Below are 7,125 nucleotides of genomic sequence, written 5' to 3'. Positions count from 1 at the left end.
TCCAGATAAAAGAAAAATCTTGCAGCTTTAAGTCCTAAAAACACAAAGAAGATCAAAAGCCTTCTCTGACAAATGACAATCAATACAAAGCATGCAGAAATCATAAAAAAGATGCAACTTTTTCTCAAATTCACAGTCCATTACTCCAAGATACAAACAGAAGAAGATCTACGCATAAAGAAATCAAGTAAAAGGAGCAGAAACAAGCAACAAATCCAAGAAACCCTCAAGGCACGCATTACAGGCACAACGGCGCAAGACAAGATTTAAACTTTCCAAATCCAAACAAAGATCAAAACTTTTTCATCCCCAAACAAACACAAGCAAAAAAGAGAACGGCGTGAAAAGTAAAAGAGAGAGAGAAGACGAAAAACCAACCTGCAGTGGAGAGAAGATGATAAACGCCCAAAGACCAAAGCAAGCACGCCAAACAATCGCTTTCTGAGCAAAGAAAGAGGAAAGCGCGAAGAATGGAAAGATTTGAGAACAAAAGGACGAAGTTCCAGTAAGGAGTCTAAGAGAAAAGTGAAAGAAGAAACTAGAGAGGCTTTGAAATTCAAATGAAGATACAAAGAGGGAAATAAAAGGAAAACGGCGAAAGAGTTAATGAGTATTTAAACCTACGCACGTTTCCAAGGGAACGCAAAATGCTCGTTGCAATTAAAAAGGAGTGAGACAAAACGCTCTGCATCCAAAAACCAATTAGGAGCTCTACAAAACGAGATTGATAGGATAAAATGCTCGAGCTCGACTACCTCAAAAAGGGGTCAAAATCTAGCAAAGACACGGCCTCAAAAGAAAGATCGAGCTCAAGCAGGGGTACTGTTCATGCCCTTGGTCGAGCTGTATGACTCGAACTGATTGAAGACAAGTCAACTGGCCTCTTCAGATCTGAAATTCCTGACCTCTTCTCAAAGAGCTCAGCCAAATCGCTGCAGGGAGCCCAAGCAGGCCCAAACGAAGGAACACAGCCCAATCTAAAGGCAGCCAAAGCCTAGAAAGATAGAGGCGGTTCCCCTTAAAGATAAGATGACTTAATTAAAAGATAAGATAAGATAAGATAACTATCTTATCTCCAGAAAGGTCACTTCACACTACTATAAATACACTGGAGCACCCAGGTATAACTCATACTCTGATTCTACTGAAAACCTGCTTAAAGCCCATGCTAACTTAAGCATCGAAGTCTCTTGCAGGTACCACCACCCTCTGGTGACGAAGGATTAGCAGCACTCCAAGTTCAACAAGTCGGACACACTAGCTTCGGCTACTACAACAGATCTCATCCGAGATCAACCTTCAGTTTCAGGTAACCCTCGGAACAGTTGGCTCTCTTGTCCTTATCTCTTTCTTTGTTCTTGCTCATTTTCAGTCTTTCCTACATATACCAAAGCTTAAATCAACTTCACGAAATATTGATTAAAAGAACTAAAATCTTAATTAAGAATAAGAAATCTCTAACTTTATTGAAAGAAATACTAAAGAAAACAAATAAAGATGCTCATGCAGCACAATACGAAACATAAGATCTTGCTTGTCCCCAAGCAAGAAAAAACTATGCACAAAGGAGTACTCTAAATTGGAATGGGTTGAAGAATTCTTTGACATTTCAGTGAGTGAAGTAATCAAGTGACAGTGGAGTAAACTCCGAATTGTGTGATCATGTATGGATTTCAGTGCTTATTAGGCTTAAATTGAAAGTCTTAGAACGTAGGAATTCTATTCGGATGATATTATGGAGGTCTCTTTATATATTTTCACCTTGAAGATGGCTTCCCCTTTTCTTTTATTTGGTGCTTTGCACTTTAAGCTTAGTTGTGATTCTAAATGTTTTGTCTCAAAATGTTTTGACACATAAACACCACAGGCACTTAACTGGGGAACTCTTTGAGTCCGTGCTTCATTTTATTCTTCCCGGTCAGGGATGCTCGGAGCCTTTGGCTTCTCTTTTATGGAGGTTATTTGCACTTGGCTTTGAGTCTAAATATTTTGTCTCAAGATTTTCTTGATACAGAAACACTACAAGCACTTAACTAGGAAAACAACTCTTTGAGCTTTGGTTCTTTTTAAGCTTTCTAGCCGTTGGTGCTCTGAGTCTTAGGCCTTGCTCTTTGTTTTTCTTTTTCTTTTCTTTTCTTGATACTTCTTGGTTTTATAGATTTTTGAGAACCTCCATAATACTTCTCTAAACTTCATTCCATGTCTTAGAGCTCTCAATGCAAGTTTTTACAAACATGTAACCTCATGACACAATCATACTATCAAAACCTCCACTTCTCTTAATCTTTACTTGCCCCAAATTTTAAAAATTTTCTTCAATTTTTTCCATTCAAAAACTCTTTGTTGCATGCTTAAAGATATCTGGTGTAAGCAATTTCAAAAGTAAGGTGGCATGAAATATAAATGAATCATGATTATTAACTAAGAACAAGAAAAGATACAAGATATAAGAAATAAATGCTCAAAGATAGAGTTACCTTCCTCTTCATCATCTTCTAGGCTATGTAGAGCATAGCCTCCAACACCAAACCTAGAATGGTTGCTTGTCCTCAAACAACAAAGAAAAACAGTGGTGATAGAATTATGAATAATCATGATTATCAAGTGAAAGCACATATGTGATGCAAAAGCTTATTCAAATAAATCAAACAAAATTAAAAACAAAATGAAATTAAAGTCAAAATAAAAGGTTATCGACGGTTGGGTTACCTCCCAACAAGCGCTCTTTTAACGTCACTAGCTTGACGGTTGGTTTTTCCTAAAGGGGAGGTTGATCATGGTGCTTCAACCTTCTCCTCTCACTGTGAACTTCCATCCCGTATCTTCATCTATGAGCTAAATTTGTTCAAGAGAAAGAATTTTGTTCACTGTATATGGCTTCAAGGGATGGTGAACTAGCACCGCTTTCTCTCCTGGTGAGAAGTCTTCTGTAGGAATCTTCTCGTTTCTCTACTCTATGGGTACTTTCTTGAGAACTTCCTTCTTATTTGATGATACACAATGATAAACCCCAATTTTGTGGTTTATCTTGTGTTAAATTTAGTGGGTTTTATAAACTTATCTCACACTTATTCAATGAAATAACATGGTTTTGTAAATTTCTCCTAATTTGTGCTTAAGAGTGAAAACATGCTTTTTAAGACCTTAATTTGCTAAATTTAATTCATTTTGATTCCACTCGATGCCTTGATATATTTTTTAGTGATTTCAGGCTTAGAAGGCAAGGATTGGATCAAAGAAGTGAAGAAAAAGCATGCAAGATGGAGAATTCATGAAAAATAAGGATTTGGTGAATGCAAGGCCATGCGTACGAGTGAGGAAGGAATTTGCTAGGCCACGCGTATGCATGATACCCCGCGTACGCGTGACAAGCAGCACGTGACCTCATTAAAGAAACATGCCGGGGGTGATTTCTGAGCTCATCCAAGCCCAAATCTAACTCATTTCTGAAGTATTTGAAGCCAAATACAAGAAGGAATAAAGGGGGAGCAATTAGGGTAGGTTAAAACATGTTTTAGCGTAGCTTTCTAGAGAGAAAAGCTCCCTCTTCTCTCTAAAATTAGGGTAGAACTAGGTTAATTTCATCTTAAATTTAGGTTTTAATCTTGTCTTGATTTAGTTTCCTTGCAATTTATTGTTCCTACATCTTTGTTCTCTTAGTTTTTCTTGTTAATTTCTGTTTTATGCCACTTTAGTTTTATAAACACTCTTGTTGATTTTCATTTCCTTTAATGCAATTGATATCTTTTTATGTTTCTTATTGTTTATTTGAGTTATTGTTGTTATTTTCTTGTATTTGGTAGTAGTGGATTTTATTATTCATACAATTTATTATGCTTTTATTTTTATGCACACCAAGTGTTTGATAAAATGCTTGGGTTAGTTTTAGAGTAGATTTTGAGCATTCTTGGCTTGAAAAGAGAAATTAGGTGATCTTGAGTCATTAATACCCAATTTATGTTTGTGATCTAGAGTTGTTAGTTAATCTTGTTTCCATTGACATTACTTATGGATTGGGGTTAACTAGGCATATTTGATTCTCTCCCAATGTTGGAGATAACGTAATAGGCTTAGTTTTTGGTAAATATTGTATTATGATTAATGACTAGGATAGAAAATCTTGATTCTCAATCCTTGCCATGAATGCCTCCTTAGTGTTTGTTATCTTTAGTTGTTTTTTTTTAATTTCTTGCCATTTAATTTCTTGTTTCTTACATACAAACCCCCTTGAACCTCATAACCGATAACATGCATACCTCACTTCAATTCCTTTGAGAGACAACATGAGATCTAATACTCTCGGTATTTTTATTGCTTTGCACTTGTGAGAAACAAATTAAACTTTGATGTAGGTCGATTATTGGTTTGGAACTATACTTGCAACGAAGAAATTCTTTTATTGAGAAGAAAATTTCTAGACCGACGATTTTCCTCTATCACAAACCTAACACCAAACTTAGGTTTGATGTCAGGGGATTTTTGGAGGTTTGGATCACTTGATTCAACCTTCATATAATTTCCCTTTTCACTTGAATAATGCATGGTTTTGAAAACATGAAAATTAAGTGCTCATCATGCACCCTCAATATTAATTCACCCTTTTTCACATCTATTAGAGCTTTTCAAGTGGCTAAGAATGGTCTTTCTAGAATGATAGAGGCATTCTCATCCTCCTCCATGTCAAGAATCATACAATCTACTGGGAGGAAAAACTTTCCCACTTTAAACAAGATATTCTCAACTATTCCATGTGCATATTTTAGTGATTTGTCAGCCATTTATAGAGCTATCGTTGTTGGATTCATCTCTTGAATTTGTAGCTTTTTCATCACACAAGGCTTTTTCAAAAGTTGTGCTTCCAATGGTGCACGAAATTTGGAAGCTCCCTGGATCTTGCATCTTTCTTGACAAATTTCTTTGAATAATTGCACTACACTCCTTGGTCAATACCACTATTTCATCTCCTTTCAAAGTCCTTTTCTTAGATAGCAACTCCTTCATGAATTTAGCATAAAGAGGCATTTATTCCGAAGCTTCTATGAATGTAATGTTGATATGGAGCTTTCTGAACACCTCCAAAAATTTAGAGAATTGTCCATCAAGATGCTATTGCTTTAGCCTTTGAAGGAAAGAAATTTTTGGTTGGTAAGGAGCCACTGTTTCCTTTTTCTTTGGAGCTTCAATTGTTGGTGCATGAACATGGCTTTTCTTCTCTTGCTTCTCTTCTTCCACGTGTTCCTTTGGTGCCTCTGTTTGAGCTTCATTTACTTTGTTAACCACTCTTCTACTTCTCAAGCTAATAGCCTTGCATTATTCCCTTGCGTTAAAAATTGTATCATTGGAAAAGGTATTGTGTGACCTCTCTATGAGTTTCTTAGCAATTTGTTCTATTTGTACTTCTAAATTTCTAATGGATATACCTTGATTTTAGAAGTTGGCTCTTGTCTCATCCATGAATGTTTGAGTTTGTTGCATGAATGTGGAGGTGGATTGGGCTATTGTGGTTGTGGCTTGGGATAGTTTTTCAATGGTGGTTTCTAGGAAAGAAAATTTGGTTTCCAAATAAGAGAATTTGGTTTCTAGAGAAGAAAGTCTTTGGTGAATTTGTGGTTGCATGGGCTGGGATTGTTGTTGATGAGGTGCAATAAAGTTCTTTGGCTCTTGATTTTTCCAACTAAAATTGGGGTGGTTCCTCCATCCAGAATTATAAGTTTTTTGAAAAGTGGTTTTTATGTAGTGGCTTTTGAAAATTTCTCATGTAATTTACTTACTCCATGGATACTTGTTCTCCTTGTAACAACACACATTCTTCATCCTTGTGAGCTCCTCCACACAAGTTATAACTCCCTTGTGTTCCCACTACAGATACTTGCATGTGCCCCCATTTTCTTTGTGAGTGAGGCAATTTGTTGAGACATCACCTTATTCTGTGCCAAAATAGTGTCCAAAGTATCTAACTCCATCACACCTCTCTTCATTGTTCTTTCAAAGGAGTATAAATACTGATTATTAGCCACAATCTCAATCAATTCCAAGGCTTCTTCAGTGGTCTTCATATCCATGGATCCTCTAGCTGAGGAATCCAATAAAGTTCTAGAAGCATGAGTGAGTCCATCGTAGAAGATTTGGTGTTGTACCAAGTCAGCAAACATATCTGGGGGACAGTTTCTCAACATACCTTTGTACCTCTCTCAAGCTTCATAAAAGAATTCTCCATCTCTCTGCATGAAAGTCTAGATGTCATGTCTTAGCTTTGCTAACCTCTGGAGTAGAAAGAATTTGATTAAGAACTTAGTGATCAAATCATCCCATATTGCCATGCTCTCCTTTGGTTGGATTTTGAGCCACTATTTGGCTCGATTCCTTATAGCGAATGGGAACAACAACAAATGATAAGCTTCAATATATATGTTATTAGATTTGACTATATTACAAATCTGCAAGAAGATGGAGATAAAAAAATTAGGATCTTCATGAGGACTCCCATTGAATTAGCAATTTTTTTATACCAAGGTGATGAGTTAAGGCTTCAACTCAAAATTTTTTGCCTCTATAGCAGGAGCTATTATGCTGCTCCCACAATTTCCAGAAGTGGATTGGGTAAAAGATTCAAGAGTACTTCTATCATTGACATTGTTGTTTGCCATGTTCTCTAGCTCAAGCTTCTCATGACTTTTCTACTCTTAAATTTTAGATTTCTTCCTTAATTGATAAGGATTCTCTCAATTTCTAGATCAAATTAGAGGGGTTCTTTGTGATGGGGAAATTTGTGGAAAAACGAATTCTCCCAAAACACCCAAAACTCACCGGCAAGTATACCGGGTCGCATCAAGTAGTAAAACTCACGTGAGTGAGGTCGATCCCACAGGGATTGATGGATCAAGCAACTTTAGTGGGTGATTAGTTTAGTCAAGCTAACATTGATGTGAATTGTGTGAAATTGTAACCAACAGGAAGTAAAGGACAATGAATTTAAAGTTGCAGAATGTAAATTGGCAAGTAACTTAAAGAGCAAGAAATGTAAATTGCAAGAATCTTAAATTGCAAGAAATGTAAATTGCATGAAATTAAAGGGGAGTGGGTGCTGAAAATTAAAGAAAGCAATAGATCAAGCAACTAGAAATC

The 7,125-nt window shown here is 36.4% G+C and overlaps 1 non-coding gene across 1 annotated transcript; it reads left to right on the top strand.

Annotated features, from left to right (window-relative positions):
* The first annotated feature begins 6,146 nt into the window (after positions 1-6,146).
* LOC112774711 (small nucleolar RNA R71) lies at positions 6,147-6,254 on the top strand. The gene has a single exon (XR_003189177.1). It is a non-coding gene; the product is annotated as a small nucleolar RNA R71 (small nucleolar RNA).
* Positions 6,255-7,125: the final 871 nt, after the last annotated feature.

This window comes from Arachis hypogaea, chromosome 18 (genome assembly GCF_003086295.3).
Source record: "Arachis hypogaea cultivar Tifrunner chromosome 18, arahy.Tifrunner.gnm2.J5K5, whole genome shotgun sequence".
NCBI lineage: Eukaryota > Viridiplantae > Streptophyta > Magnoliopsida > Fabales > Fabaceae > Arachis > Arachis hypogaea.
This window is presented reverse-complemented; position numbering and strand designations above follow the sequence as displayed.